Genomic DNA, 11542 nt, shown 5'->3' on the forward strand with positions numbered 1-11542 from the left:
AGGCAATTGGAGGCTACACATATAGAAAGTTGGTAGTGCTGAAAAAAACGAGTTGACCAAGATTAGCCTTCCATGATAGAAAAGAAACCTACTGATTCCAGTGAGCCTTCTCTCAATCTTTGAGATCAGTGGAGGGGAGATAATACGGGCCCTTTAACAACGTGAACTTGTCCAAAAATTTGTTGAGTAGGGCTACATTTTGGTTCTTCATGTTGATTATGCCCAATCCTCCTTTGGTTCTGCAGGCATTCTCCCATACAGCTAGATAGCTACCTGTTCTATTAATATCACTTCCACTCCATAGGCAGTGCTTGCGTGCCTGTCAAACTTGTTTGATGATTGTTGGAGGCAATTGGAGGCTACACATATAGAAAGTTGGTAGTGCTGAAAAAACCGAGTTGACCAAGATTAGCCTTCCATGATAGAAAAGAAACCTACTGATTCCGGTGAGCTCTCTCTCAATCTTTGAGATCAGTGGAGGGGAGATAATCCGGGCCCTTTAACAACGTGTGTATGCAAAGCATGGTCGTGAAAGAAAAACCTGTTCGCTTTGCTGAAAAGCCAGGCTGAGAAGTACTGTTCGCTGATTTGTTACGAGATAAAAACACTGTACCATGGCTAATAAGTCAGGCAGTACCACTAAGGCTAGTCTCAATAGGAGATTCGTGAGTATTAACTAAGCTAACATGGTATAGTATAAATAGAGAGAGATGATAAAAGTTTTATGGGAATGACACTTATTTACACCGTTTCCAACAGCCGAGTGTCTTAAAACAGGGACAGGGACATTGAACTTCCACTTGTACTGGCCTAACAACGTGGTGCTCTTCTCCCTCCCTCTCCGCACACTTCTTTTTCTTTCCCAGCTACCCCCACCACACCAGCCTCCGTCGCTGATCAGGCCACAGGCACCCTCGCCGGCGTCTTCAACGTCCACCTACTACCGCTATCGCTACAGTCCTTCTCTTCCCTAATGTTTGTCCTCTTCTTTCTTCTCTTACCCCTTTCTCACCATGCTGCCTCGCCACCGCCACCCTGGATGCCGGTGACCGCACGGGGACCTTACCGCCCATCTTCCACCTCAAGTGCCTTCACCCGCCCTTCCTGTCTCAATCGGAGAGGAGTTGAGTAGAGGTCTACTAGAGCCAACAAAAATTTCATTGTATATATACTTTTATGCGTTGCACGAGTTGAGATTCTAGAGGTACTTATAAATAGAGTCATCACTTTAGACTTTAGAGTCCATGTTACAGCAAACAAGACAATACTGCATGCTCAGATATTTATCACCTGGATTCTGAGCTCCAGCGCGGTGATGACGGCTGGGCTGCGTTTTGTTGTGTCAACCACAATACAAACACGAAAAGATTCCAATAAATGCATTTGTAATAATTCCTTAAAGCACGGTATAGAAGTTGCGTGGGTTTACAAGATAAGGATATCCAGGCATCTTTATCCTCTCATGGCAGACATGCTTAGATAAATGCATTCGCCTAGATAGATGGTTTTGGAAGCTCCATGGGGTACCTCAAAAGTCCAAGAGCAGTTGTGGCAACACACGCTCTAGGTGGGTGGGTTCAATGACAGTACCATCCTCCGCTTCAGCGATAAAAGCAGAGCGTTGAATAGCCTCTGCAAGAGAAATTTCAGTTAAACTACAGAAATGGAATTGCTTCCCCCAACATAATTAGCTTGCAGTGATGTAACACTTTTTAAGGGAGTGCAAACCTGTAACAAATATTCGCAGAAGTTGGCAGCTGACTTTGAGAGCATTTGCATTGGCTGTCAGGTGAACATATCATGTCAGCATACCACTGAACAAGAACAATGCACTCAGTGAAGTTATTTTGAACTGTATATTGTCCACTGGAAACTAAAGGGTGGCGATAAATGAGTCAAATACATCTTTCGAACTCTTTCTAGTGTCAATTCTTCACTTATAAAAAAAAAGGAAACCAGTCCCACAATTTTCATTAAAGAAAACCATTTGTTCACCAGGTTTCATCTTACTGATACTCTTACCCCGAGTCACCAGCAGAAATTGACGTGTTTGGTTTGCCGAACGACTTGATGTGGAACGTTCTGAACCTACATCCAAGCCTGCTCGTGGTGTTTGGTTTGAGTCACAGCATCGATCGCTTCGTCATCAACCCATTCCCTTCCCTAGTATAAATGCGTCACCAACTTTTTCCTCTGGAAACCATTGGACAACATGGTCCGTGGACCAAACCAAACAACGAACGTCATCAACCGATCCTACTAAGAGTGAACCCATGAGGGATGTGCTAATTCTGGACGGGGTCACTCGTCGAACCAAACAGGCTGTAAGTCACTTGGACATAAAAAATACAGAAATACCAAAGGTAAAAGCCAGTTTTAACATAGTATTTGGAAACCTTACACCATCTAGTTCCATTCTATACAAAAGAACAGATTCTTCTTCTTTTTTTAAAAAAAACAATACTCATGAATCATGATGTTGTGGTGGGACGGGCTGGAGAAACAGCTCAAGCCCCTGAGCTACATTATTTTAGATGGAACACAAGGAGGCTCTTTTTTCAAGCTTGATTTCCCAGTTCAGTCATTCCTCATATATAGAGCTGCCCATTACAATCCATCCAAGCAAACAAACGATGTGCATGTCTATTGTCTAACAAACCCAGTTCCACTAAAACTAGATAATAAAGCAAATAGAATCTTTGCCTGATGGCCTACGGTGCCTGGCACAGCCTTGTTGCAGCCGATGTTCAAATGGGTGCCCCCCAAGTAACACATGAGACTCTACATAACCTAAGCATCAGTGTTTTGTGCAGACAGCCTTGAACCGTTTGAGCGATTGAGGCATGTACGAGCGGTTACACAAGTCAATTCGTGACAAACAATGTAAAAATGTCTTACCCATTTCATACAGCTATTGCCAAATAAGATGATATTACATTCACTGTAGCAATACAGCTCACACTTAGAAGGTATAAAAGCCATCTACTTGGACAGAAAAATGGTGCTAAGCTAAAAGAATTTGTGTGTGCTAGGTGATCAAGATAAGTGTTTATGGTTACAACTACTAATCAGAGCAAATGGAAGACTCGTTGATGAATGGCTGATCAAACCTGTTAAGTGCCGTGCTTGCCATACAGAAACCTGCTACCAATTGGATTTATGCAGACCCCTTAGTAATTTCGGAAATAACTTTTGACCAAAAATTGTCTAATGGGCATATGCTATGCACATGCACACCTATGTTGGGAAACAAAAGTTTAAGCACCTTTTTTTCTTTATTCGTGCATAGAGTGGGGAGCTCTCTGCGCTGGGTACGCCCATTCGTGCTTTCACTTAGGTTATGCAAGAGGACACATTAGCGACTCGGGAAACAGATTCTTTGCAAACGGATGACATTTGGCTGCACCAAAACGTGGACTTCCTCGAAGCCATTTCATGCCGCTAGCTCTAGCAAACAAGAAAAGGACTCGCTTACCAGTTGTACTCCGATTTCTCCTGGAGGTTTCTGGAGCAGGCTGACGATTAGGAAATAAAGCACACAGGTCAGTAGAAGGGGAAAAGGGTCAGTAAAAAAAACTGAACATCTAGGTTGCCGGGGGGGTGCCGCCACCGCCGCCCTTCCCTGCCCGCCGCCGCCACACCAGCTTGAAGACGGCGTGGATCAGTTCCTGCTCAAATCCAGAAGCGCGTCATCAGAATCAGATAGATCGACACAACTTATCGGATAAAAAGAGTTTGAGCCGAAAGAAAAATCGGAGAAGGGATCGGGTAAGAAACGCACCGGATCGAATGTCTCGGCAGCGGACGAGTTGCTCGTCGTCGCATCTTCGTCCATGGCGGCTTGCTATTTCGCCTGGGCAGGGCGGGATGCGTGGCAAGGAAGGAGCGCTGGCGGGCGCGGGACTGGCCACTGGGGCAGCACCACCGCACCAGCACCGCAGCAGCAGACGGCGGCGTTACGATGAAGGGCCTACACAATTGGACCTCCGTGGGCCGTTAAGGTAGTCGCGGGCTTTCGATATGGACTTCGTCTCGATGTGAAATTTATATTTTCCACTGATACTTGCGAGGTCGGGAATAGAGCGTTCTGGATCTGGACCAGATCTTCTGTTTTTTCAACAAAAAAAAAAAGGTCAATTTTACCTTTTTTAGACGTCATCTAATTTTCCTCCTCGGAGCAAAAAGAACCTGATATCTTAAACACCCTGGTCTTATTCGGATACTCTCGTATTCACCTTAATCTACATATGTTGGGTGCATTAGGATGTAAATTAGCTTAAGTTCCACTCAAATACATCTTTACACATGTGGATTAAGATAGATACGAGAATATCTAATAAGGCATAAACTATCTAGTATAGTATCTGATAAGTCACTTTTAGCTGGTTTTGATGAGTCTATATGGCGTCATGTGTAAGCCCGATGTGGTAAACTATACTACATTGATAGTTTGAGGAAATAAGCCGTATGTGGTAAACTGGACTACATTAATAATTTGAGGAATTTATGACTTGTGCCCCTAGCTGATAATATACTAGTACTTTCTCCGTTCATAAAATAATGCAATTCTCATATTTTGAGAAACCAAATGCTTTAAGTTTCACCAAATAATACCAATATTTATGATACAAAATAAATAGCATTAGATTCGTTATGAAATATACTTTCATAATAAACCGACTCTTGTTCAAACTTATAGACAACTTTAACAAGCACAAACACTATAGTTGTATTCTTTTGTGGACGAATAAGTATCAGTGATTTGCACCCCTAACCGGTTATATTCCTTAGGGCACTACCACTACGGGTAATTTGTGACATATAAATGGGCAGTGAAAGTTTCAGCCAAATGGAGCCGGCTCCATGAGTGCGTCGCCACTCGGATTCCTTTCGTATAGTATCCCCGATGTCGACATGTTAAAAAAAAGCAACATGGGTAGACACCACGATTCATTCATCAGCCTGTCTCCAATAAAAGATTCATTAAGAACCTAAATTTAAAATGAGTCTCCAACATAATATCTATAGCATCCAATAGAGTACTTATATGGAAGACATATTTTAGGTACCAGGAGAGACATAACTCAAATCTGAATATCCTCTCTTTTGAAGACCCATTTGCAGAAAATATTGGCTTTTAGATCTTGTTATTAAAGAAAATAAAAAATAGATATTAAACCCTTTATCTATAACGCTATTTAAAAGATAAATAGATTTTTTATTTTAGGTGTTCTCGGAGACAGTCTCGTCTGAATCGCGATCGCGATCCATAAACTGTTCAAGAACAGCTAAGCTAGCTACCTGAGACAGTCTCGTCTGAATCGCGATCGCGATCCATAAACTGTTCAAGAACAGCTAAGCTAGCTACCTAGTACCATAGAGTACAACTTAGAGGTTCTTCTGCAGTCAAACGCGTGCATGCAATGCAGTGCATCAACCTTGGCAGCACGGGGACCGCATGAACAGTCACAGCTGCACACCAAGACGCGGAACTACGGCGCGGAGCAGGACGCTGCAGTAGCGGTTGGAGCTGCGTCCTTCTCGAATGTCAAGTCTCTGCTCCCCATATGGCCATATCGATAGGCGATCGATTATGGCATGTTTAGGCCCTCCACAATGGTGGAGCGGTGCTAAAGAAAAAAGCGGATCCCACGACTGGTATTTGGCATGGCTTTGAAATCTCACAGCGTGCAAGCATTGCAAGCATCGCTTAAAAAGGTACAGGAGGCCAGTGTAGCAGTCAAATCAATGTACTTCAGCTCATCAGGCATGCCATTGCAAGTTGGGACCAGCAGTAAAAATATACTTCTTTAATAGATGGCACGAAGATGGAACCGGAGCAACTACTTGCTCCGCTTCGCATTTGGCTAGCGTTGGCACCGGTCGTTGCAGTGTGTGGAGTCACTCTTGAATAATCTCTCTCTTCTTTTAGCACTACTTAAGTTGTACATTGTGGAGGGCCTTTAGTTCCGCCCCAAATTTTTAAAAAGTGTTACAGTATCTATTACATCGAATATTTACGATCCGTGTACGGAGTATTAAATATAGAAAAAAAAACTAATTGCAGTGGAAAATTACGAGACAAACGTTTTGGGCCTAATTAATCTACGATTGAACACTAATTACCAAATAAAAACAAAAGTGCTGCAGTAACCCCAAATTCCAACTTCATCAAACTAAACACACGCTTAGCTAGCTTCCGAGTCTGAAGCAGTTTTCGACGTACTGCACTGTTCCAGCGAGTCCAGAGAGTTTGGTTTATGCTTAGGCTTATGTAAAATACTGTAAAAATATTATTTATTTATTAAAAAAATACTGTTAAAGTAGTCGACCAATCCTTTATCACCTGTCATCGTGCTCATGCGTGTGACCGCTAGCTTTGCTCTGCTCCCCGGTGGCGGGGGCACGCAGACACAGCAGCACTGTGTGACAGTTGACGAAACGCGCGCCATCATCACTTGAGCTTTCTGCGGCTGCGGTCGTTTCAAGTACATTATGGTACAGTAAATCACCACTATTTCGTGCACCAGCATGCAGCTACAGCGAGCAGGTAGTTGGATGCATTTCTTGTTCCTTGCTCTCGATCGAGGATCGACTTGCTTGAGCCTGCGAGCGTACTGGTGATGAAGGTTCTGGAAAGCAGGAAAGGGAATATATGGAGTTCAATATGTTAGATAATTTGGATCATCTAGTAGTGGATTCAGTGGGTGAGTTCTTTTATAATTGAATCACATAGATCTAGAGTTTGCTTTGGGAGTAGGAGACAGAGAGATGTAGGAGTATCTGACCGTCGGAGGAGCTCCCTGCCTTCGCTGGTTCGTCGGTGAAGATCTGCGCACAAGCAGCGATGTTTGGTGTAGCTGTGGAGACCGACGATGGTGGAGGCAGTGGCGCTTTCCGCCGCTGGCAGTGCCACCCTCTAGATCGGATTAGGGTTAGGACAGTAGGGCTGTGGCGGCGGTGAACCTCGTACCCAGAGCCGTTTGCCCCACCTCATCTTTATAGGCACTGTGCGACAGGGGCCCACTAGCCACTAGATGGTTGGACGTCCCCGATCAGGACGCGGTCAAGGGGTCCGTCTCGACTGTTGGGTCAAGATGGATGAGATCAATTCTAACATTCTCCCCCTTATCTCAACTCATACTTTAACTTTGAACTTTGACTTTAATCCCTTTCACTTTTATTTGTTCCATCATAGATTAGTGCATAAAGTATGCTTCATCGTCACGGTCAATCGCCGATAGACTTAACAACTACAATACACATCTCTGTTCTGAAACGGATTCTTTAACTTTGGGCCCTTTATTGTCCGGAAATCATAGGCTATACTATAAACCCATATCGACTGTGTGTTCTCCAAACACACTAGGTGGTAAGCCTTTTGTACGCGGATCCACAAGCACTTGCTTGTTACTTATATGTTCAATATTTTTAGTATGATTCCGGACTTTCTCCTTCACAACGTACAACTTTAACGCCAATGTGTTTGGCAGCACACTTGACCCGTTGTTATAGGAGCAAACTACTTAAATGGTTATTGTTGTTGTATACTATTATCAATTTCGGGTGTAAGTTCTTTTAACCACTTCGCATATCCTTAAGCCTCATAACAAGCTATACTGTGGGTATGCATCTTTGATGACACCACAACCGTTTCTTTGGAGCTTTTCCACAATAAAACTCCAACTGCGAGTGTTAGCTACTATGTGGGTTTCACTAAACATCTCGCCAAAATTTAACATTTGTACCCACAACTATTTGAGAGTACTTATTCTTTCTTACTCACCATGAGGCCTATAAATCTTTGCACAATTACAAAACATTCTCAACTCTATTCCAGTGATCTATATCTGGATTGGACTTCTGCCAAAACATCCCAGATACATGAACTATGTCAGGGTAAGTTCTTACTTATAAGCACTCATTAAGCTTCCAACAGCTGAAGCATATAGGGCGTCCTTTCAATCTCACATTGGTTCCTAGAACACTGAAAGTTTCCAAAACTATTACCCTTGACTATAGGAACATGCACAAGTTTATTCACATATATACTTTATTTCTTTAGAACCTTCTCTAAGTATACATTTGAGATAGTTCTAATACCCCTTTTCCTTTTATCTCGGTAAATTTCAATTCCTGGAACGAATGATGCTTTACCAAGACCATTCTCATTGAAACTTGAGGACAAGAACTGCTTCTTCTCCAACAGTAGATTAACACCACTACTAGCGAGTAAGGTGCTACCCACATGCAGAATTAGAAAAATAAATTTTCCATGTTTAAACTTTGCATAAATACAATTGTCCTCTATATTCTCTTTAAAACCCAAACTTTCTTATTGTACTGTCAAACTTCAAGAACCACTGTCTTGAAGCTTGCTTTAATCCATAAATGGATTTCTTTAGGCAACATCCCTTTACGTTCTTTTCCTTCCACGACAAAACCTTTTGAGTTATGCCATGTAAACTTTTCCATACAAATCCCCGTTGAGGAATGTGTCTTTACATCCTTCTGATGTAACTATAAATCATAATGTGCCACTAATACCATTATGATTCTAAAAGAATCCTTGCATGCTCATTATAATCTATTCCTTCTCTTTATGTAAATCATTTCACCACAAGTGGCGCTTTATAGCTTTCCATATTCCCTTTGGATATCTTTCTATATTCCCTTTGGAGTCGCCTTTGTCTTGTAGACCCATTATAGCCTACTGTTTTGGCTCCATTAGAAATTTCTTCTAAGTCCCAAACATCGTTGGTATTTATCGATTTTATTTCATGTTTCTTTGCTTCTTGCCATTTAGACGAGTGAACGTCTCTCATGGCTTCTTCAAATGAGGTGGAAGCACTCTCTATTTGAATTTCTTTCTTAACTTTTACTTCTTAGTCACCAGAAATATCTGATTTTCTTATTCTTTAAGACTTTCTGGGACCTCATGGCACTTCTTTTATATGGGGCTATTATTACTCTTCATTGCCAAAAAAGGCAATTGTTCTATAGCCTCCTATATCATAAGATCCTTGTTTATTTATTCATCTTCTTTTAGTATGTCATACAACATCAACATGTATTAAGCAATTTGTTGCTCTAAAATACTGTAGTGGATATGTAATCCCACTTCTATTCAAGCTTTAGGTATCTACATACCATGCTCCCCCAGATTACTCCATCTTCTTTAAAGATGGTGTATCTTCAAATTTCTTATTTTGGGTTTAATCTTTCAAAACTCGAATGGTGCTTTAAGCACCGCCTTAATAACTTTGAGACTCGTCCAGTATGAATACTAGCCGACTATGCTATCTTCCTATCAGAACTGTAAAAGGTCCAAGAATTTAACTATTTCTTTACTTTAGGGGTATCGTTATTATGACTGTCTTACTCCCTCAATGATCATACTCATCTTTTATAGATCACTTTTACCTTCAATGCATAGTATGTATTGCATTATCTGAAGTATGGGGAAGTATCTTTCTTAATTGTCTTTCTTAATTAATCTCACATTTCTCCCCCTCGAAATGTGGTATGAACTTTTCTACCACAATTTCGAAAAACATCCAAAACTCTTGTTAATGAGGAAACTTTGATTACTTACTTTATCCACATGATTACATCATGCAAACAAAATTTGTATGGGAGTATATTTTCCTCATTTCACTTCAAAACTCAACATAGTCTATTATTTCCAATACTTCTGCAAGTCACGTTTGCATATCATTCTTATCTTTTGGTTCACATGCAACTTTTTTTTGTTCTTAAACTCATTGAGTACTTAATGACCATGACACAATCAGAGTGTACGGTCAATTCTAGGGTAGAATAAGAGCTACCCCAAACTTCTCTCTATGTGCGGAATACACTTAGAGCACATGAGTCATCATATCCTTCTTCCACCATGCGGGATAAGTACTATGCCAACTTCACCCCACCATGCGGGTATTTTCTTAAACTTTTCCTGCTATGCGGGTACTATCACAACCTTTTCCCGCCATGCGAGATAATTCCCTTGAACGAACATAATTGCCAGGATTGGCTCGTCTTCAATCATCAAATTCAGAAATAAATCCGAAAATTCTTTTAACACACATGTTTAATCCATATATATGACTTTTACAACTCTCATAAGTGAAACTAAAAATAAGTTCTTCTTCACAGAGAGTACATAAAAGACATTTATCAATGAAGACTCTCATTAATCTATCTTTTTTCTTGGATCAATATCCTAAAATTCTTTTCTTTTGAAGCCATTCTTTAAAGAGAACACAGTCCCTTAAACAATGACATTCTTTTATACATTACTTACCCTTAGGCATTTCATCATCTGAGTCACAAGTACCCAGCTTATTTCTCTCACTACCTTCAAGAATGAAAGCATGGAGGTCTTTTGTCTGAAAAGAAAATATTCAACAATAATGCTCATTAAACTTTAAAATCTTTATGTTCTATTCTATATCACCGTTGGGCAGAAATAGAATAAAACATTATTCTTCTACATTAATTCTACATCACCGTTGGGCAGAGATGGAATTAACGTATAGAACCTCAATAACCTTGAAAACATAGAACTGCTCCTCAAAATTAAATTCTTCTGTTGGTTCGAATTTAATTAGAAGACAATCAACTTCATTGCAGCGGAAACATGAAAATACATTTCTCTTGTTTAAGAGCATTCCTTGATCTTTATCTTTTCTCTAAAAAATTGGTCACTATGATGCAAAATTCATCAGAGATTTAAACTTTAAACATAAAACTCATAGAATTATAATATTGTTATCATCAACGTTGGTTAGAAAATAACAATACCATAATTTAACTTTAAACTTAAACTCATAAATAAACTTATAATATTGTTATCATCAATGTTGGTCAGAAAATAACAATATTATAATTTATCTTAACTATCAACCGACTATTCCTCCAATTATTTTTTTAGTTGGTTCCAATTTTAACTAGAGGATAAACTTTTCATCATTTACTGAATAACTATAACTGCTCTTCAAATTAGAAGACAATAAACCTTTAACTTTGCAGCGGAAACTTGACAAAATTTCTTTTCCTATTTTTAGAAGCATTTTTCTGTACTTTTCTACTCTTTGAAAATTCTAACACATTGGTGCAAAAATTATCAAAGATTTTAAATCATTCTTTGAATGAAATCATCAAAATTTGCTTCTAAATAATAATAAAACAATTCTTAATCATCACTGTGCATTCTGGCCTGGTCCAGCACTGTGTAGCCCGGAGCCCAGCAGTAGCAGTGCGCGCGGCCCAGCTGCTCACACACTCGGCCCAGATGCTACAGCAGCGCGCGACCCGCAAGCAGCAGCAGCGCGCGGCCCACCACCACTACGCGCACGCCTTCCTCCCCGCGCCTAGGCCGCAATTTGGGCCTAGGCCGGGAATGCTCAATCCTGCCTGGGCTACGAAACGGCCCATTCGATCTCGGCCATCCGTCCAGATCCGATGGCCGAGCGCGCATTTCGCTCGGATAAAACGCCGACGCCGCGCGTGCTCGAGGAAACCCTAACCTCATTCTCTTTGG

The 11542-nt window shown here is 40.9% G+C and overlaps 1 pseudogene; it reads right to left on the reverse strand.

The window, feature by feature from the left end:
• Positions 1-671: 671 nt before the first annotated feature.
• Positions 672-4011, reverse strand: LOC136496865 (protein MHF2 homolog; annotated as a pseudogene).
• Between the last annotated feature and the right edge of the window lie 7531 nt (positions 4012-11542).

The sequence above is a fragment of the Miscanthus floridulus genome, chromosome 12 (assembly GCF_019320115.1).
Source record: "Miscanthus floridulus cultivar M001 chromosome 12, ASM1932011v1, whole genome shotgun sequence".
Taxonomy (NCBI): Eukaryota; Viridiplantae; Streptophyta; class Magnoliopsida; order Poales; family Poaceae; genus Miscanthus; species Miscanthus floridulus.